Source organism: Chiloscyllium plagiosum, unplaced genomic scaffold (assembly GCF_037043375.1).
Source record: "Chiloscyllium plagiosum isolate Xiang-an unplaced genomic scaffold, Cpla_swu_hap1 HiC_scaffold_40, whole genome shotgun sequence".
Classification (NCBI taxonomy): domain Eukaryota; kingdom Metazoa; phylum Chordata; class Chondrichthyes; order Orectolobiformes; family Hemiscylliidae; genus Chiloscyllium; species Chiloscyllium plagiosum.
Window position 1 is genome coordinate 57,048,105 of NW_028270178.1, and position 22,552 is coordinate 57,070,656.

Consider the following 22,552-nt stretch of genomic DNA (forward strand, 5'->3'; position numbering starts at 1 on the left):
GTGGACAGTGATAAAGATTGTCTCAGAATACAATGGGATAATGATCAGATGGGCCAATGGGCTGTGGAGTGGCAGATAGGCTTTAATTTAGATAAATGTGAGGTGCTGCATTTTAGAAAAGCAAATCAGAGCAGGACTCACACTGAATTGTAAGGTCTTGGAGAGTCTTGCTGAACAAAGAGACTTTGGAGTGCATGTTCATAGCTCCTTGAAAGTAGAGTCACAGGTAGATAGGATAGTGAAGAAATTGTTTGGTATTCTTCCCTTTGTTGGTCAGAGCATTGAGTAAAGGAGCTGTACAGGACATTGGTTGGGCCACTTTTGGAATATGGTGCGCAATTCTGGTCTCCCTGTTATCAGAAAGAGGCACTGAAACATGGAAGGCTTGAGAATTGATTTTGTAAGGATGTTGCCAGGGTTGGAGGATTTGAGTTGCAAGGAGAGGCATAATAGGCTGGGGCCATTTTCCCTGGAGTGTCATAGGCTGAGGTGTGATGTTGAAGAGGTTTATAAAATTGTGAGGAGCATGGATAGCGTAAATAGACAAAGTGTTTACCCTGGGGTGGTGGAGCCCAGAACTAGAGGATATAGGTTTAGGGTGAGAGGAGAAAATTCAAAAGGTGCCTAAAGGGAAACCAAAATTGTAACATTTAAAAGGCATTTGAATAGGAAGGGTTCAGAGGGATGTCGGTCAATTGCTGGTAAATGGGAATAGTTTAGGTTAGAATATCTGGTTTGCATAGATAGGTTGGACTGAAGAGTCTGTTTTTGTGCTAGACATTTCTGACTGTGGGATCATAAAAGTGAACACTGCTCTGATTCACCTCTGGGCTCCTTGATGTCCACTTGTTCGTTATCTAGCTTCCTCAGTCTCACATGAGTGTATTTTTGCCATGTTTAGTATTTTACTACTACGTTCACAGATCTTTTTGTAAATGGATTGTCCACTGCTGCCTGACTCTTGACCGTATGCTGCTCCATTATCAGGTTATTTTTTCCACAATATCTTTGACAGTCAAGAATTCTTTTTTCCAATAGTGAGTGGATTTTTCTTCCATTTCTGACAGTCAAATTCTGCACCATTTTCATTCCCTATAATTCATATTGCACTCCCTGAAACATCATGTGTATTTCTCCTTCCACAGATACCAGTGATCATTACCAAAGCCCTGTTGCCTGTGGAGAGGGTGATGTTCGACTTCCTTGTACAGCTGCAGTTTGAATGGTGAAGGCGCTCCCACAACGTGGTTGGGTAAGAGACATTACAGATTATTCACTCAGCGATAGTGAAAAGTCGAAGATATCTGTACAAATCAACATGTTTTTAATTTCACAAAAATATTGAAAACTTTTGACATAAGGCCACAGCTGGAGAATATTATGTCCGGTGACCAAAACCATTGCCAAATAAGCAATTTTTCAGGAATGCCTTAAAGGAAGAAAGCAGATGTTAGAGGGTGGGAATTCCAGACCGTGTTGCCTTGGAATCTATAGAAACAGTCACACAGCTGAACTCAAATAAACACATCATTGGGAGTCTAAACTAAAATGAGTTATTGAGATGTGAAAGTGTGTCTGTTGCATGGAGATAGGAATGATTACAGCCAGGTATTAAATCAAGTGTGTGAAAGTAAATTGTTGTTGCTTATAAATGGGAGCCTTTTGATGGATCAGCAAGTTCTAGTACAAGTGAACACTTGGGCGGTAGAGCTTTCAATATTCTGGAGATTATAGGGAGGGTGATTGTGGGATGCTGGCCAGGAGTGGGTTTAGATCATGAAATCTAGAGTTAACAAAATGAATGAATGAGAGTTTCAGTAAATGAGCTGAGACTGTGGTGAGTTCAGGTGATATCACTGAATTCGAAATAGTGGTCTTGGAGTGGGAATGGGCTATCACCCTCACCTCACCTCTGGAATTCAGCTGTTTGTCAGTTTGTGAATCAAGTCTGCAACAAGATCAGGAGCTGAGTGGCCCTGGCAGAACCCAAACTGAGTGTCACAGAAGGTTATTGCTGAGCAGCTGCGTGACAGCACTGTTGGTGACTCCTTCCATCACTTCACTGCTGAGGGAGTGTGGACTGATGGAGGGAAATTGGCTGGGTTGGCTCTGTCCTGCGTTTTTGTGTTGGAACATCCCTGGGAAATGTTCCACAATGTCAGTAGGTGCCAGTGCTGGACTTGTCTTGGTGGGCAGCAAGTTCTGGAGCACAGCCATCAGTATTATTGCCACAATGTTGGTAGGGCCGACAGCCTTTACTCTACTTCTCCATTTCTTGATCTGATTTGAAATAAGTTTTCAACCAAGTTGATTCATATCTGTGATGTCAGGGACCAATGGAGAAGGCTCATCCACTTGGCACTGCTGGCTGAAGATTGCTGCAAATGCTGTTGTCTTGTCTGTTGCCTGGATGTGTGAGACCCCTCCATCAGTGAGGGTGGGGATATCTGTGATGCTTCCTCCAGTGAGTTGTTTAATTGCCCATCACCATTCCTGACTAGGTGTGGCAGAACTGCAGAGTTCAGATCTGATCCATTGGTTGTTGGATCACAGTTCTATTTGGTGTTGCTTGCGCTGTTTGGCATGCGGGTTGGGTAGCTTCACCAGGTTGGCACCACACTTTTAGGTATGCCTGGTATTGTTCCTGGCATGCCCTGCGGAACTCTCCATTGTGCCAGGGTTGATCCACTGGCTTGATGTTAATAGTTGAATGGGGGATATACCAGGCCATGAGGTTTCAGATTGGGCTGGAGTACAGTTCTGCTGTTTTGGCCCACAGTGAGACAGAAGTTGCAGGGTCAAGAGGGCTAATTGTGTTGTATTTTCCAGTGCATTGGTAGCTGCAATGTGGTCCATACAGTTTCATTCCTTTGTTGAGACTGTGCAGTGATTAATACAATGAGTGATTTGATGGACCATTGTCAGGAATTCAACTTTTTAAAAAAGGTTTTGTGGTTTACACATGAAAGAAGTGAAACTATCATGGTATTCGAACAGATGAAAGACTCAACAGACAATCAAGGTATTTTTCAATGGATAATTTCAGTTACATCACACTACATTTTTGCTATAAATTCTGTGCCTTAGAATTGTGCCCTCCACAATCACCTGATGAAGGAGCGTCGCTCCGTTAGCTAATGTGCTTCCAATTAAACCTGTCGGACTATAACCTGGTGTTCTGTGATTCTTAACTGAGAATATGACAGCACTACTAACAGGGCTGCATGTAAACAGGCTCAGTGCAGTTAATCAATACATTCGGAAGGATTTCCTCCAAGTTTGATGACACAATATTCGTCAAATCCGTCAACTTCAATCTGCAATGTTGTTATTAACAAAAACTTCAGGCTGACACAAAGCTCCCCACCCCACTGCAATGTGGTAACTGGGCCCGGCCCAGGAATTGGAACTGGGACATTTGTGGACTGTGATCTCAAAGGAAGTGAGCAAAGACAATTCTGACAGATTAGTCCTCAAAGATGAGTAGCAAGTTTGAGACAAGGCCAGTGGTATACCATCTTGCACGTAGCTTAATTGCATTTCTTATTTACAGTCGTGTTTTGCAAAGTATAAAGAACTATGTGGTTTTTTTTCATGGTTGGGGAGTTATATCCCAGTTGATCACAGTTGCTGCCTCTCGCTCCCCAAGTCAAATCATAGGATCGAAAACAAAACAATAAACTGCAGGTGCTGGAGATCTGAACCCAGAAACAAGTGCTGGAGAATCTGAGCAGTTCTGAGGGCATCGGTGAAGAGAAATAATGTTACATTTCAAGTTTACTGACTCTTCCTCTGAATGGACAAATGGTCATGAGACTTGGAGCTTACAATGTTTTCCCCCCTCAAAGATGCTGCAGGGCCTGCGGTTCTCCAGCACTGTGCGTTCTATATTGAACTTTATTTACAAACAGATCGGAAAAATACTGATCTCCAAAAGTGAAAGGTTCAATGCAAACATGAGCATAGTTTCCACACTTGAGTTACACAAGCACGTCTCGGTTTAAAAACAAGATTTAACTCAAAGTAATATTCCATCTCAAAATTAGCCGAGTTACACCAGTAATAAAGCTCATCCACCCAATGAGGCACTTCAGCACAACATCCTGCAGTGTTGCACACAGCCAATCTTACCAAAGAATGATCACATGTCACAAAATTGAAGGCCAAGAGCATGTCTCTTTAAAGGAGCTGAAGTCAAACTCTCAATTTTTGGAAGGATTTTTTATTAAAGCTGATTGAACATTTAAATCTCAGAGCATAATCTTTGTTTAAAAAAGCAAAGTGTGTGGGAAACATCCCACATCTTGGTAAAGGTTCAGTTCGGCCTGATACAAAGGTCAAGCAAACATCACACTTTCCATTCACTTCTACTACATCACAGTTCTTCAGGATTTAATGTATTTTATAAATTGTTTGTAAAATCATTTGTCACATTAAAGAACTGGACAATAAATGTCATTGTATGCAATAAGAGTGAAGCCTGTGACAGCAGATTGAGCTTTGGAGGGCAGTATGTGCACTTTCTAAATTCTGGGAGCACTTTGGGAGACTGCTCCCAGATGGTGATAATGAGCATATCTGGAATGCACTGTTCAGATTTGGGAATCCTTGGGAGACAATCTGTGGTTTCACTAATACTTGGTTTGCGTTGTTGGTGTACAGTAAGCAATTCATAAAGTTACTTATGTATTGTTGTTGACTACCTGAATGGTATTCAAATCTGCCAGGTTACCTTCAATAGTGTGAATGCATCTATTGGAAATATTTGGAATATTCCAGAACTGCCCAGTGCTTGGCAAATTCAGGGGGGATAAAAAAATCACTGAGTAATTTGAAATTAAGAATCCAAGAGGACTTAACCACTGAAGTATTCAATTCAAATAGTTAAATGGAGTGCTCACATTTAAATTACCTCTTATCCATAGGAATGGATGGACTGACAGAATTGGGATCAAATTCCTAGCTGGGGAGTGTGAAATGTGTTTTCATAAAGTCACCTGCATTTATCAACAATAATTTGGCAAGCTCGGAAATTTAAAAAACAATACGAGCTTCATTGCTGCTCCAGTCGGTTCCTAAGCTCTGTGAAAAAAATAACAATGTTCAGGTTTATTGTTTACAGTCTGAAACATGTGTTCCTTCTACAGATCTTGCAAGTTTCCCCAATGCGCATAGTCCATCTAAATGATGTTGCTAACTTTGGCCAACTCATTTCTTTCCTAGCCTCTATAGCCTGAAGAGTGACCAGAAGCAATTACTCCCCATATGTGGGAACATTACCAACGAGGAATTTTTCCTTCAGCATTGACTTCCATATATTCAGTGCCCAGAAAAAATAAAAAGCTTGTTACCTTTTATAGAGCAATGATTCAGTGGGAGTAAAACACCAACATTTTCTTGCTTAACAATCACGCTGCCTACATTTAAACATGAACACTTCTTAATAGTTCACTAGATCCTAATGAAATATTTTGTGCAAAACAAATCACATGATACATAGTTATTCAGATAATAAAACAAGTTTGTTCATTGAAGAACCCAGAGGAAAAGGTCATGAAATAATGTGAGTTTGATACACCTCAATCATCATTTCAAATGCATTCTCTGCATAAATTCTCCTTTTCCTCCTAGAAGTATTCAACTTCTTGAATAATTGAGAGAATGAAGTCACAGTTGTACAACACAAAATCAGACCCTTCAGTCCAACTTGCCCATGCTGACCAGATATCCAAAATTAATCTAATCCCATTTGCCAGCATTTGTTCCATATCCATCTTAAACCCTTTCTACTGATTATCAGTTTTATTTTACTTTATCAGCACTTCAAATACTGACATTTTCTTCTCCCATCATTGGCTAAAGAAATCATAAGTTCATTCATCCAAGTTAATTTTGTAATCTTTCACAAAGAAACAAGTGAGAACAACATATAGCTGAGTGCAAAACAAAATACTACAGCTGTGTGATATCTGGAAACACTCTAAAGCTGAGGCACTGATACTGCACAAGTTTGTCAGCACGGTTTCAATTATTGACAATAATTTAGTAATGTCTTAGCCTTCACATAGTTAAGGTAAATGTGAGATATCTGAATTTCATGAATTCAGATTAAACCAAGAATAATTTTTGTTGATCAAAGGAGAAAGTGATGACCAATAAAGCTGGACATCAGAGTCGAAAAGTGTCATGCTGGAAAAGCACAGCAAGTCAGGCAGCATCCGAGAAGCAGGAGAGTTGATGTTTCGGGCATAAGCCCTTCATCAGGAATCACAATCTTCAGAAAATTAACTGGCATAAACTTATGCCAATGCATATGTAGAACGGGTCAGAGCATGTTACTATCAGATTAGAGACTAATTTCAGATTTGGTACCATTCAGTGCAACATTTTAGTATGATATTTACATATGTACATAAAAGAGAAGTTGTCTAAAATTACAAGCTCTAGAATGATTATACGATTAAACCTGGAAATAAAGCTGGTGAACAAGAATGGCAAAGTGAAGTCCCATCAGTGGCGCCTTGGGCAGTGTCAGGTAAGAATTTGACAACAGAGTTGCCACTTTGGTGTAACCTGCAGTCTGGCCAAATTGCAGCAAATATCTGTTCAATTTTATCTGCAAACTATTGCATGCAAAATCCTCCTTGCACAATAATGAGGCAGCATTTTGGGATGTCATTTTTAAAATATATTATTTTCAAAGTTACTCACAATTAAGAGTGATCACTTGGTGCTGTCTGCATAACACAGTACGAAAAGGAATAAACAGAAAAAAAACATTATAACCCAAATTCAGAATCATTGATTATTGCATGGGTCCAGCATTTATAAGTAATCGATTTTTAAAATTAATACAGATACATTTACTAACTATATTGGAGTACAGTCAAGTTTCTTACTGAACACTGACAGGATTGGACAGAGTCCGCATGGATTTAAGAGAGGGGAATCATACTTAGCAAATCTACTGAAAGAATCTACAGAGTTGAATATTAAAGAAAAAAATTGCAGGACATTTAGAAAAGCTTATCATTAAACATGGGAGACTGGGTTTTGTGAAAGAGAAACTATATTTGACAAATGTACGACAGTTCATTGAGGAGACAACAAGCAGGGCTGATAAAGGGCAATCCAATGATGTTCTGTATTTGGATTTTAAAAATGTAAATGATAAGGTGCTACATAAAAGTTAATTGCACAATTTAGGAGCTCATGGTATTGGGGTAATGTATTAGCATGGACTCAGGATTGGTTAACCACACTGGCTTTTGCTGAGTCCTCACTTGGAGTACTGTATACAATGTTAGCTCCCATATTTAATAAAGGATAAACCAACACCTGAGACCATTCAAAAAAGATTCACTTAGCTGCTTTGAGGACGAAAGGGTTGACATATCAAGAATAGATAAGCAGGGGTGATCTTATGGAAACAAGATTCTGAGGAGCTTGACAGGGTAGATGTTAACTCGATCTTCTAGCACCAGTGAAGTCTCAAAACAGGGGACATTACATAAGGGAACATTCATTTTAGAAAAAGTAAAGAATTTTTTCTCTCAGTGAATGGCTAGAGTTTTCTCGCCCAAACAATTGTGAAAGTTAAATGTGGGAGGGGAATGGTTGGGTTACTCTTCAGAGGGTTGTTCTGGCTTGTTGGGCTGAAGGGCCTGTTTCTACACAGTAGGGAATCTGTGATTCTATCTCAAATTATTTTAAAAGACGGCAGATAGATTTTTGAAATATTGAGCAGTTGAGGGCTATGCGGATCAAGCATAAAAGAGCTGTTGAGGCCTGGGTTGGCCCAGCTGTGATCTGATAGAATGGGGGAACAAGCTGAAGGCGATGAATGCCCTATTCCTGCTCCGATTCCTTGAGGCTCCATTTCATGTTTTTTTTGTTTCCGAGGAAGAGCGTTATACAATGTGCGAAAGATCTCAGCTGTTGTGAAAATGGGGTGTTTATGTACTGATTCAGATGGCATTGATTCATCAATCACAGCTATGCAGTCATGAGTAGGAAGGCAATTCCCTCCATGAATAAAGGAAATCTACTGCAGAGCTCACACAAAGGGAATTCTTAGCCTCAGTAAACTCTCCCATCACATTACCCAACATATCAGCTAAAGCAGGACGCACTGCGCATGTTCTCGCCAACAAAGTGACCCGAAGTTGATTGATGTCAGCACCGGACCAATGAAAGGACGGTGGGCGGTGTTGGAGGACCTGGCGGGGCGGTTGGTCCTCCAAGCAATCAAAGTGAATGATGGGCGGAGCTAAGCTAAACCATGTGATCACGAGGTAAAAACAATGACTGCAGATGCTGGAAACCAGATTCTGGATCAGTGGTGCTGGAAGAGCACAGCAATTCAGGCAGCATCCGAGGACAGGCAGTGCTGCCTGAATTGCTGTGCTCTTCCAGCACCACTGATCCTAAACCATGTGATCACCCTCGCGCGCGGCGCACAGTCGCTGTAATGAATGCTCGGCAAGATATGGAGAGAAAGGATACGGTAAGGAAAGAACTAAACAGGGAAACGGGAGAAAAACTGTGTTGCTATGAGCGGAGAGGTTTTACAAACAAATTGTGCACGTCGGAAAACACAAATTTGAACGTCCCAGTCCCGTGTTTGCAGTAAATGGGGAATTGCCTCAGCGCGGCTGCAGGCCTGAGTGAGCGCCGCCATCTTTATTCGGGACAACGATTCACTGGACATGTGCACCGCCGCCATCTTTGTAGGGGGCAAGGTGCAGCCAGGCGCATGTGCAGCCTTTCTGTTGTATAGAATCTTTGGGATCATAGCAGTCAATACTGCTCTGATTCATCTCTGGGCCCCCTCATCACCACTTTGTCAATATCTAGCTTCCTTAGTCTCGAACCATGAGTGTATTTTTGACCTGTTTACGACTGTATTATTACTATTATAGACCCTTTGCAAATGAGTTATTCACTGCGGCCCAGCCCCTGACCATGTGCTGCTCTATTATCAGATTACTTTTTTTCTTGAATATTTTTGACAGTCAAGAATTCTTTTTTCCAACAAGCAAGTGTATTTTCCTTTCATTTCTGACTATCAAATTTTGCACCATTTTCATTCCCTGTAATCCATTTTGCACTCCCTCAAACATCAACTGTGTTTCTCCTTCCACAGATACCAGTGATTAATGCCAAAGCCCTGTTGCTTGTGGAGAGGGTGATGTTTGACTTTCTTGTACAGCTGCAGTTTGTGTGGTGAAGGTGCTCCTACAATGTGGTTGGGTAAGTGGCATTATAGATTATTCATTACAGCAACAGTGATGATTTGAAAATAATGTCAAATCAACAACAGTTTGTATTTTTATTATCATGCTTATAAATTCACAAAAAATACTATTGAGAACTTTAGACATAAGGCCAGAGATGGAGATATTAGGTCAGGTGACCAAAAGCAGGTTTTGAGGGATGTCTTCAAGGTGGAAAGCAGACCTGAGAGGTTTTGGCTGCGAATTTCAGACCATGCTGCTTCAGCAACTGTAGAAACAGCCACACAGATGAAGTAATGAATTAACAAATGGTTGGGAGTCTCAAAGAAAATGGGTTGTTGAGGTCTCAAAGTGTGTGTGGTGCAGGGAGCTAGGGATTATCACAGCCAGGAATTAAATCAAGTGTGAGAAATTTAAATTGAGGGATATTGGCCACATGCTGTCAGGTGAGACTAGATTGGGTTGGGATATCTGGTTGGCATGGACGGGTTGGACCGAAGGGTCTGTTCCCATGCTGTACATCTCTATGACTCTATGTTGTTGCTTATGAATAGGAGACTTTTGATGAATCAACAAGCAGATATTTAGATGTTCTTGAGATTACAGGGAGGTTGAATGTGGGAAGTTGGCCAGGGAGTGAGTTTGGATAATGAAGCCTAGAGATAACACAATGTGGATGAAAGTATATGAGCTGAGACAAGGGTGAAATCAGCTTGAAATAGTGGTGTTAGAGTGGGACTGAGCTATCACCCTCACCTCACCTCTGGGATTCAGCTGGTTGTCAGGTTGTGAATCAGGGTGGTAACACAATCGGGAGCTGAGTGGCCCTGGTGGTGCCTAAAATGAGTGTCACTCAGCTGACTGTTGCAGAGCAGCTGCTGATTGATTTCCCGGTAATGACATTTTCCATCACTTTACTGCTGATCGAGTGTAGACTGTTGGAGGGAAATTGCCTCGGTTGGATTGCCCTGTGTTTTTGTGTTGAAAATCCCTGGGCAATGTTTTGCATTTTTGGTAGATGCCAGTGCTGGAGCGGTACGTGGCTTGGTGGGTGGCAAGTTCTGGAGCGCAAGCTATCGGTATTATTGCCAAAATGTTGGCAGAATCATAGCCTTTGCACTACTTAACCATTTCTTGATGTTATTCAAACTCAGTCGAACTGACATCTGTGATGTTAGAAGCCACTGGAGAAGGCTGAGATGGATCATCTCACTTTACACTTCTGGATGCAGATTGCTGCAAATGCTGTCATCTTATCTGGTGCATGGATGTGTGAGGCCCCTCGATCAGTAAGGGTGGGGATTTCTGTGATGCTTCCTCCAGTGAGTTGTTTAATTGTTCATCACCGTTCACAACTGGGTGTGGCAGAACTGCAGAGTTCCGATCTGTTCCTATGGATGTAGGATCACGTAGTTCTGTTGCTTGCTGCTGATGCTGTTTGAAAGGCAGATGGTCCTGTTTGGTAGCTTCACCAGGTTGGCACTTCATTTTTAGGTCTGCCTGGTGCTGCTCATGGCATGCCCTCCTTTACTGTCCATTGTGATGGGTGAGTGCGGGATTTACAACCCCATGAGATTACAGATTGTGCAGGAGTACAGTTCTGCTGCTGTTGATGTTCCACAGTACCTCATAGATACGCTGTTTGAGATCCTACATCTCTTTGAAGTCTGTCCCATTTAGAACGGTAATAGTGCCACTCAACACAGTGGAGGTTTTCTCAACTTTAACCCAAGACTTGTGTCTCCAAAAGGAACGTGTGATTGTCGTTCTTACCGATACTGTCATGGCCAGACGTATCTGCAGCTTGTCAATTCATAACAATGAGATCAAGTATGTTTTTTTCCCTCTTGTTGGTTCCCTCACCACCTGCTGCAGACTCAGTTGAGCAGCTATGTCCTTTAGGACCTGGCCAGCTCAGTCAGTAATTCTGTTGCAGAGCTAGTCTCGATTGTGGACATTGAAATCCTGTACCCAGAGTACGTTTGACACCATTTTGTTGCCTCAGTGCTTCTTCCAAATGTTGTTCAACATGAAGGAGAAGTAATTCATCAGCCAAGGGAGGACGGTACATGGTAATCAGCAGGAGCCATGAGACTCCCAGGGCGAATCCTCCCTGTCTGTACACCACTGTGCCACCACCTCTGTCTGGTCTGTGCTGCCGGTGGGACAGGACATATCCAGAGATTTTAGGAGAAATTGAAGACTGCAGATGCTGGAGGTCAGAGTCGAGAGTGTGGTGCTGGAAAAGCATACCAGATCAGACTGATGAAGGGCTGAGGTTCAAAACGTCGATTCTCCTCCTCTGATGCTGCCTGACCTGTTGTGCTTTTCCAGCACCACACTCTCGATATCTAGGATGGTGATGGTGGTGTCTGGTCTTTGTTTGTAAGGGATCATTCCGTGAGTATGACTATGTCAGGCTGCTTCTTGACTAGTCTGAGGTACAGCTCTCCACATTTTGGCACCAAAAACTAGATGTTAGTGAGGAGGACGTTGCACCATCTAGAGGGCTGATTCTGTGGTTGTAATTTCTAGTGCCTTGTTAGATGCCACATGGTCCATCCAGTTTCATTCGTGTGTTGAGACTTTACAGTGATTAGTACAGTGAGTCGCTGGCTGGGCTGCTGTCAGGTTGGCAGGATTTTTTTTCACCATTGACAATGGTTTCATGGAAATCAGGAGATTCGTAATTCCAGTTATTTTTTTCGTGAATTCAGATTCTACCATCTGCCAAGATGGGATTCGAACCAGGACTTCAGTCGCTTGTTTTAATATTCTGGATAAAAGCTAAATACATCAGGTTTGTTAACTCATTTTAAATATCACTAACCCTGAATTTGTTTCTTGTAAAACACTGTCCATCATCCTGTCTCCTCTATCCTCCCCTCCAACAACATGAGTGAGGAGCACATGGAGTTTCTCTGTCACCATGACTGAGATAATCCGATCTGCTGCTTCCCTCCCTCCCACTAGCCCACTGAGCCAAACTGCCTCACGTAGTGTTCCTGGTTTTTGTCCTAAACCTACATCTTTCTCCAGTCTCTTGTTAAGCCTTATCAGAGCTCCTCTTTACAATTTACCCAAAGCTCGCTAAACCACAGACTTTCCAACACTCTGTCTCCTCCTTCTCACCGATTCACAGATATTGTTACTTGTTCTGTCTGTCTGTCTTTTCTGGTTATGCCCTTCTCTCCCCTTCTTTGAAAAACTTCCTTTTGACCTCACGGTTTTTGGAAAATCCTGCTCCATTTCCACTCTCCCTTTCCTTTCTGAATTCCTTGCATTTGGTGTCCCTCCAGTATCTATCCTTGCTCTCTCCTGTATCTCACCTACATACTGCCAGGAGTTGACATTGTGAAAAAGCACCATGTTAGGTTTCACATGGACAATGACACTGCCCAGCTCTCCCTCCCCACCATCCCTCTCCATTACTCCACTGTTACTCAGTTACCAAACTGCTTATCACATTCCCACTACTCGATTAGCTGCAGTTTCCTCCAATGAAACATTGTCATGGTTAAACCCATTGCCTTCAGTTGTTATTCCAAATTCCTTTCTCTTACTGCTGAGCCTCTCCCTCTCCCTGGTAACTGTCTGAGGCAGAAATACGTTCTTCACAATATTGCTGTTATATCTGACCCCAAGATGACCTTCTGATCAGACATCTGCACAATCCCAAACACCAGGAATTCCAATCTCTTAAACATTGTTTGTCTCCTCCTCACCCCAGCTTCATTGCTACTGAAACCCCTTACCTGCCTCTGTGTCGCCTTAAACTTGATGAATCTGAAGCAGAACCCTTGATTCCGCGACTGACCCAGAATTTGGTTCCAGACTCCCTTTTCAGTATTAACACTCGGAAACGTCCACTCAGTATTTATCCTGTCAAACCCCTTAAGAATCCCATCTGTCTCAATGAGATCACCTCTCTTTCTCCAAACTCCAGTGAGTAGTGTCCCAACCTGTTCAGCCTTTATTTAAAAGATAATCCCTCCAAACCAGGGATCATCCCAGTGAATCTCCCCTGCTGAAAAATGTGTTGCTGGAAAAGCACAGCAAGTCAGGCAGCATCCAAGGAGCAGGAGAATCAATGTTTCGGGCATAAGCCCTTCAGCTTATGCCCAAAACGTTGATTCTCCTTCTGCTTGGATGCTGCCTGACCTGCTGCGCTTTTCCAGCAACACACTTTTCAGCTCTGATCTCCAGCATCTGCAGTCCGCACTTTCTACGAGTGAATCTTCCCTGAAATGCCTCCAATAAAGTGACACATTTCCTTATCTAAAGGGACCAAAACTGCTCACTTTACTCCAGATATGGTGGTCTCACCACCACTTCCTCACGTTACTCTCAGGTATATACTCCAAACTCTCATACTGAAAACCCTCTGAACAAAACATTCCATTCCCCTTCCTGATGACCTGTTGTAACTATGTACAGTAATCCTGCGCCAGGAGGAGGGGATGGTGTGGGTTTCTAACTTGAACTGAGAGTGACAGATTTTATAAACTTGTATTACAGGATATTACAGGTGGACATTCAGATGGTAATCTCAGTAAATGTTCTGCCAAACTCTGATTGAATTACTCAGTACATCAGGACCTGGATATTCGCATTGTGAGTATTGCATTCCAGATCAATCCCCTTTGCTGCTTAAAATTTCTCCTTTGAATCATCACATTCTCTCAAAAGGTCTCCCCAAACCATCATGTGTTATGTAATCCTTTTATGATGATGTGATGAATGTAATGTTTATTATTCGAATGTGTAATTTTTGTACAAGGATGCCTCAGAGAGGGAGCAGAATATTCTTAAAGGGGAGAATAACCATTTTGAGGGGTGGCTGTTGTTTATTGGTATCAATGACATAGGAATAGAAGAGTTCACATTGTTGGATCATTCGAATCTCTTGTGGGGTAGAATTGACCTCCATCAGAAGGATGGATTGTACCTGCACTGAAAGGGAAGAGTTGCTAGTGCTATTCAGGAGGCATTAAACCAGTGAAGGAATGGAGGTAAACTCAAAAGAGTGAGGAAAGAGCCAAGTCTGAGGCTGGTACAGTTCAGGCGTCAAACAGTCAAGGCAGGCAAAGGCAAGGCACAGAATGAGGTAGGACTGAGCAGTTACACTGCATTTATTTCAATGCAGGAGGCCCGATAGCTCAGGGTATGGTTTTGAACATGGCACTGGGATATTACAGCAATTACAGAGGTATGACTTAAGCTGCTGGTCCTAACCATTCCTAATGTTCCAAGGTATAGATGCTATAGCAAGGATAGAAAGGGGGCAACAGAGCGGGGGGGTGAGGTGGTTTTGATGAGGGATAACATTATGGCTGGGCTTCAGGAGGATATTCCTGGAAGTATATCCAGGCAAGTTGTACAGGTGGAACTGAGAAATAAATAGTCAGCCGGGAATTGAGAAGCAAATTTACTAACAGATCACTTGTCTGTAAGAATAGTATGATTGTATACAAGACTTGACCTTTTTTAATTCATTCACAGGATGAGGGTGTCACTGGCTGGGCCTCAGGGGCAGTTAAGATTCAACCACGTTGCTGTGGGTCTGGAGTCACATGTAGGCCAGACCAGGTAAGGATGGCAGATTCCTTCCCTGAAGGATATTAGTGAATCTCATGGTTTTTTTTTGCAACAATCAACAATGGATTCATGGTCTTTAATAGATTCTTACTTCCAAATTTTTATTGAATTCACATTCCACTGTCTGCTGTGACGGGATCCAAACTCTGAGCCCCAGAACGTTATCTGGGTGTCTGGATTATCCATCTAGCGATAGTATTACTAGACCATTGGGCAGGGTGAGTGACTGAGGTATCAATGGGGCAGCACATCAGCACCAAATATCCCATGGTCTCTGTGGAACATAGAAAGGGCTGGGGAGGGAGATATATCCCTGGTGGTGGGGTCTGACTGTAGGTAGTGGAAATTGCAGAGGTTAATGCGCTGTATCTGGAGATTCGTGGGGTGGCAGGTGAGGACCGGTGGATTATATTCTTATTGTGGTTGGAAGGGTGGGGGGAAGGTGGAGGTACGGGATGTGGAGGATATGCATTGGAGGGAATTTTTGATCACGTGGGAGGGAAATGCAGTCCTTGAAATAGGAATCCTTTCTGGGATGTCCTGGAGTGGAATTGCTTCTCCTGGAAGCAGATATGGCAGAGGCGGAGGAATTGGGAGTACAGGTTCATGTTTTTACAGGAATATACTCAAGGGAAATCAGATGAGCAAAAAGGGAACATGAAATATCTCTAGGAAATGGTTTAAGTAGAATCCAAAGCGATTCTACAAATATATCAAGGATAAAAGAAAAAATAGACAAAGAATACAACTTCTTAAAGATCAAGAAGGCCATCTATGGAACAACAAGAGGTGGGAGAGATACTATGCTACTCTTTTCTGGAGAGTTTGGAGAACTTGATACTTAACAACAGTGATAACTTGAAAAGTGTCCATGTTACAGAGGAGGTGGTACTGGATGTCTTAAATGGCATCAAGATGGATAAATCCCTGGGTCCTGATCAGGTGTATCCCAGAAATTTGTGGGAAGCTAGGAAAACAGTGCCCCTCCCTGAGGTATTTATATCATCGTTTGTGACAGGTGAGGTGCTGGAAGACAGGTGTTGTTATTTTAAAAAGGTGGTAAGGAAAGGCCAGGGAACAACAGAACAGGCAGCCTGAAGTCAGTGGTAGGCAAGTTATTGGAAGGGATTCTGAGGGATAGGATTTACATGTATTTGGAAAGACCAGGAAAGATTAAGGATAGTCAACATGACTTTGTGTGAGTAATTCTCTCTTTCTAACTTGATTGAGTTTTTTTGAAGATGTGACAAAGATGATTGATGAAGGTAGACTGTGGACGTTGTCTATATGGACACTGAAAGATGTTCCACAAAGCAGACTGGTTAGCAAGATGAAGTAGTGGAGGCTGATACAATTACAACATTTGAAAGGCATCTGATTGGGTACATGAATAGGAACGGTTTCGAGGGATACGGATCAATAGCTGGGAATAGGATTCCATTAGTTTAGGATTCCTAGTTGGCATGGACAAATTGGACCAAAGGTCTGTTTCTGTGCTGTACATCTCTATGACACGAATAAATGAAAATAAGATGTGTTCCTCTTTTGTAGAGAGCTATCAGAAGCACAGATAATTGTATTTGGAGCTGAGAAGGTTAAGCAGTGAGTTTGACCAGTTGCAAATTTGTGTCTTGGATATTTAATTTGCAGAGAGAAGGGAATTGTGAACAATGCCACAATTTTAGTAACTATTTTCAGGTAATTGGCAAATAATATGTGAACATGTGAACATTATTTTATTCAGTAAAGTCTGAGCATCTGGAACTGTCTGATTGGCAGCTGGACACAGACTCAGCAGTTATTCATAAACAGATTTGGAATTTTACTTTTTAGGGGAAGATTTGGGGGGCTATGGGCAAATGGGAAGGGAATTGGGACAGATGTGCAGCATCTCCAGAGGGAGAGAGTACAGTCCCAATGGGCTGAATAGCCCCCAGCCCCTGTGCTCTGTGATACTGCCCCATTCACTGTGAATGATGAAGCTCTTCCCAGGGCAGAGAGAGGGAGGATCCCACCACTCACCTCACAATGGGCCCCGATGATTGATGTCAGCGCAGGCCAATAGGGGGCAGAGGGCAGTACTAGAGGACCAGGTCGTACCAGTTTGTCTTCCAACCAATCGGAGTGAATGAGGGTATCCTCAAGGCTGGAACTAAAGAAAGGCACATGTAGCAGAGATTTGAGAAACTGGAGGACATGAGATAGGGAGCGTTCTGTGGCTGGTGAGGAATTATATAAATAAGGAAGAGTTGTGAGGCTGGATGAGGTGACAGTGATCAGGAGAGTTGAGGATGGAGGAATTTAGAGTTAGTGAGGATTAGAGTCATAATGTTATACAGCAAGGAAACAGGCCCTGTGGTGCAACCAGTCCATGCCAACTATAATTCCAAACTGAACTAATTGTACCTGCCTCCGCTTGGTCCACATCCATCCAAATATTTCCTATTTATGTACTTATCTGAATGTATTTTAAATATTGTAATTGTATTCACAGCTACCACTTCCTCTGGAAATTCATTCCACACGTATATATTTTTTAAAAACCCTTATGTCTTTTCTCAAACCTTTCTCATTTCTTCTCAAAATGAATGCACCCGAGTTTTGAATCCCCCTCTCCTCCGGCTATTCACCTTATCTGCACTCTTTTTCTGATTTTATAAACCTCTAATAAGGTCACCCCTCAACCTCATGCACTGCAGTGGAAAAAATTCCCAGCCTATCCAGCCTCTCCTTAGAACACAATCCCTCCATTCATGGCAACATGCTGGTAAATCTCTCCTGACCCTGGTCCAATTTAATAATATCCTTCCTATAACAGCACAACCAGAACTGGACAGAGTATTCCAGAAGTGGCCTCTCCAACATCCTGTACGTTCTCAACATAACGTCCCAACTCCTGTACTCAAAGGTCTGAACAATGAAGGTAAGTGTGCTAAGCACCTTAACCACCCTGTCTACATGTAACACAAACTTCCAAGACGTGAAGCCCTCTGTCTCTTCGTTCCCATATCACTACTCAAGGTCCTACTTTTATTGAGTGTCAGTCCTACCCTCGTTTGTTTTATCAAGATGTAATATTTTGCATTTATTCCAATCCAAAAAATTTTCAAGTATAAAGGCAGTAGGAGTATAATTTAAGAAGGAAATCAGGAGGCAAAAAGGGGACGTGAGATAGCTTTGGCGAATAGGGTTAAGGATAATCCAAAGGGCTTTTGTAAATACATTAAGAACAAAAGGCTAACTAGGAGAAAATAGAGATCAGCAAGGCAGTCTTTGTGTGGGGCTTCAGGCGATGGGTGAGATAGGGAAACAAGTACTTTGCATCAGTGTTTACTGTGAAGAAGTACATGGGAGATATAGAATGTGGTGAAATAAATGGTGATATCTTGAAAAATGTCCATATTACAGAGGAGGAGGAGGTGCTGGAAGGAGCTGGTGCAGGGGAAAATGATTCACATTTTTGCATCATTGTGATCTCCTCTGGAGTAGAGTTGACCTGCATAAGAAGGATGGATTGTACCTGATTTGGAAGGTGTCTAATATCTGGGCAGGGAGATTTGTTAATGCTACTCAGGAGGCATTAAACCAGTGAGGGAGTGGGTGTGATTGCAAATAGATAGTGAGAAAAGAGGTATGTCTGAGGCTGGTGCAGTTCTGAGGTCAAATAGTCAAGGCAGGCAAGGGCAAAGCAGAGAATGAGGTCAGACTGAGCAGTTACACTGCATTTATTTCAATGCAAGAGGCCTGACAGGGAAGGCAGGTGGGCTTAGGGTATGGTTTTGAACATGCCACTGGGATATCATGGGTATTCCAGAAAAGTGGCTCAGGGATGGATAGGACTGGCAGCTTAATGTTTCAGAGTATAGATGCTATAGGCAGAATAGAAACGGGGCCAAGAGAGGAGGGGGAGTAGTGTTTTTGATTAGGGATAGCATTATGTTTGTGCTTAGGGAGGATATTCATGGGAGTACGCCCAGTGAAGTTATTTGGGTGGAACTGAGAAATAAGAAAGGGATGATCACCTTATTGGGGTTGTCTGCGTGGATTTCATCCGGGTTCTCTGGTTTCCTCCCACAGTCCAAAGATGTGCAGGGCAGATTGGATTATCCAGGCTGAATTGCCTGTAGTGCTCAGGGATGTGTAGGTTGGGTGGCCCTGGAAAATGCAACGTTACAGGGGGAGGTTAGGAGGCTCTGAGCGTCAGTATCGATGTGATGGGCCGAATGGTCTCATTCCAGACTGTTGGGATTCTGGGATTCTCTGATAATTCTACTAGTTTTAAAATAGTTACAGAAAATAATAGACCAGATTATCCAATTTCGAAACTTAACTTTTCAAAGGTCAATTTTGATGGCACAAGGCAAAAACTTTCATCTGACCCCTCAAACCTGCTCTGCCATTCAATAAGGTCAGGGTTGATCTTTTCATGGCCTCAGCTCCACATTCCTGCTCTCTCACCATAACCCTTAATTCCTTTCTTGTTCCTTAAAGGCAAATAAAGTTGATAGCTCAGCTGCTTCACTCAGCAGGGAATTCCACAGATTCACAACCCTTTAGCTGAAGAAGTTACTCCTGAACTCAGTCCTAAATCTGCTCCACCTTATTTTGATGCTATGTTCTCTAGTTTCACCCACCCCTGGTGAAAATAAACTCCCTGCTTCTATCTTTCTTACTCCCTTCATAATTTTGTTTTTTTTACCCCATCCAACCTCTCATTCTTCTAAATTACAATGAGTATAGAACCAGTTTTCTCAATCTCTCCACATAGACCAACCCTCAACTCCAGGCCCAAACTTGTGACCCTCCTCTGCACCCCCTCCAGTGCTAGTACATCTTTGCTGAAGTAAGGAGACCAAACCTGTACCCAGTACTCCAGGTGTGGCCTGTACAGCTGCAGCATAACCATCCCTCTAGCAATGAAGGACAATATTCCGTTCACTGCCTTAATTACCTGCTGCACCTGCAAACCAACTTCCTGTGATTCATGCACAAGGACACCCAGATCCCTCTGCACAGCAGCATGCTGAAGGTTTTCACTATTTCATCATCCAGTTTGCTGTTAGTTCGACCAAAATGGATGACCTCACATTTCCCAACATTGTCCTCCATCTGCCAGATCCTTACCCACTCACGTAACCTATCTGTATCCCTGTGCAGACTTACGGTGGCCTCTGCACACATTGCTCTACCTCATCTTTGTATCAAATCTGAACTCTGACACCGTACACTTGGTCCTCAACTCCAAAACATTTGTGTAAATTGTAAACAGTTGTAGTGCCAACACTAATCCAAACACCCATTTATCCCCATTCTTTACTTTTTGTTGGTTAACCCATCCTGTATCCCTGCTAATACATTACCCATAATGCCGTGCAGCCTTTATCTTATACAGCAGCCTTTCATGTGGCAACTTGTCGATTACTTTCTGGAAATCCAGATACACCACATCCACCGGGTCCCCCTTGTCCAACGTATTTGTGATGTCCTCAAATAGTTCATGTAAATGTGTTAAACATGAGCTGCCTTTCATGAATCCATGCTGTGTCTGCTCAATGGGATAGTTTCTACCCAGATAACTCGCTACTACTTCCTTGAGAGGTTCAAGCATTTTCCCCACTACAGAAGTTAAACTAACGGGTGTTTTTTTTTTAAATAGTGGCATCACATTTGCAGCTTTCCAATCTGTCAGATACGTCCCAGAGTCCAGCAAATTTTCGCGAATTATCATGAACACATTTGCTATTTTCCCGGCCATCTCTTTTTGCCCCTGGGATGCATTCCATCACGGCCAGGCGCCCCTTTTACCTTTAGGCTGTTACCTTTCCCAACACTTCCTCTTTACTGAGAATGATTGATTCTCTGTCCACATCTGCCATTGCCTCCATAGACCTGTAAAAATGAGACAATGAGAGTACACAGACAGTATATTCCTGTTAAGGCCAAGGCTGGGAAGCGTAGAGAATGCTGCCTGTCGAGAGAAATTGAGGCTCTGGTCAAGAAAATGAAGGAGGGATATGGCAGGTACAGACAGCTGGGTTTGAGTGGATCCCTGGAGGAGTATAGAGACAGTAGGAGAATACTTGAGGGAAACCAGGAGGGCAAAAAGGGGACAAGCGATGGCTTTGGGAAATAGGTTTAAGGAGAATCCAAATAGATTCTAGAAATACACTAAGGACAAAGAGTGACCAGGCAGAGAATAGGGACCCTCAAAGACCAACAAGACTGACTATGGAACCCCAGGAGTTTGGAAAGATTCTATATGAATATTACACATTGGTTCTTAATGAAAAACGATGTGGAAGCTAGAGAATTTGCACAAATAAATAGTGATAACTTGGCAAGTGTCCATGTTACAGAGGAGGATACCCTGAATGTCTTAAAATGGATAAAGGTGGATAAATCCCTGGGACCTGATCAGATGTATCCCAGAAATTTGTGGGAAGCTAGGGAAGTGATTGTTGGGCCCCTCCCTGAGATATTTGTGTCATCAATAACCATAGGTGAGGTGCTGGAAGATGTGTGCCATTATTTGAGAAAGGTGGTAAGGAAAAGCCAGGGAACTATAGACCGGTGAGCCTGTAGTCAGTGGCAGGCAAGTTGTTGGAAGGGATTCTAAGGGACAGGATTTGCATGTAATTGGAAAGGCAAATAATTGGGGAGAATCAGCATGGCTTTGTGCATGGACATCGTTAACTCGGACTTCAGGAAGACACAATGTTCCACATAACAACAGACTGGTTAGCAAGTTCAACATCATAGAATACGGGGAGAACTAGCTATTTGGATAAAATTCATCACAGAGACATACAGCACAGAAACAGACCCTTCGGTCCAACCCATCCATGCCAACCAGATATTCCAGCCCAATCTAGTCCCACCTGCCAGCACCTGGCCCATATCCCCCCAAATCTTTCCTATTCATATACCTATGAATGTTACAATTGTACTCGCCTCCACCACTTCCTCTGGCCACTCATTCCACACACGTACCACCCTCTGTGTGTAAACGTTGCCCCTCAGGTCTCTTTTATATCTTTCCCCTCCACCCTAAACCTATGCCCTCTAGTTCTGGAAGCCCCCACTCCAGGGAGGAGACTTTGTCTATTTATCTTATTTATCCTGTCCATGCCGTTCATGATTTTATGTTTCTCTGTGAGGTCACTCCTCAGCCTCCGACACGCCAGGGAAAACAGCCCCAGCCTATTCAACCTCCCCCTGTCGTGATTTCGACCAGGAGCAGATTTGTCTCCAGGATATTTAGTTGACAGAGAGGGAAAGTAGAAAGTTTGTCACAATTTTTAGTAACTGCATTCATGTAACTGGCAAATAATGCAAGGTAAAAATGAGAAGATTATTTTACTGAGTCAGTTCTGAGCATCTGGAACAGTTTGAACAAGAGCTGAATGCAGATTCAACAGTTAGTGTCAAAACAAATGTGGAATTCAACTTTTTAAGGAAAGATTTGGAAGGCTATGGACAGTTGGGAGGGGAGTTGGGACAGATTTGCAGCATCTGCAGAGGGAGAGAGTACAGCCCCAATAGGCTGACTAGCCCCCAGCCCCTATACCCTGTGATAATGCCCCATTCGCTGTGAATGATGAAGCTCATCCCACCGCAGAGCCATCGAGCCATAGAGATGTACTGCACAGAAACAGACCCTTCTGTCAAACTCGTCCATGCTGACCAGATGTCTTAACCTAATCAAGTCCTATTTGCCA

The 22,552-nt window shown here is 42.8% G+C and overlaps 1 long non-coding RNA gene across 4 annotated transcripts in view; it reads left to right on the forward strand.

Annotated features, from left to right (window-relative positions):
• The first annotated feature begins 1,166 nt into the window (after positions 1 to 1,166).
• LOC148138548 (uncharacterized) overlaps positions 1,167 to 22,552 on the forward strand; it is a 49,823-nt gene continuing 28,437 nt past the window's right edge. For 3 of the 4 annotated variants that reach the window (XR_015753983.1, XR_015753985.1, XR_015753986.1), the window contains exons 1-5: positions 8,381 to 8,506; positions 9,146 to 9,252; positions 11,954 to 12,036; positions 13,755 to 13,850; positions 14,739 to 14,825. This is a non-coding gene — a long non-coding RNA (uncharacterized LOC148138548). Of the gene's footprint in view, positions 1,253 to 8,380; positions 8,507 to 9,145; positions 9,253 to 11,953; positions 12,037 to 13,754; positions 13,851 to 14,738; positions 14,826 to 22,552 lie in introns of those variants that run through there. The other variant, XR_015753984.1, reaches the window with a different exon arrangement.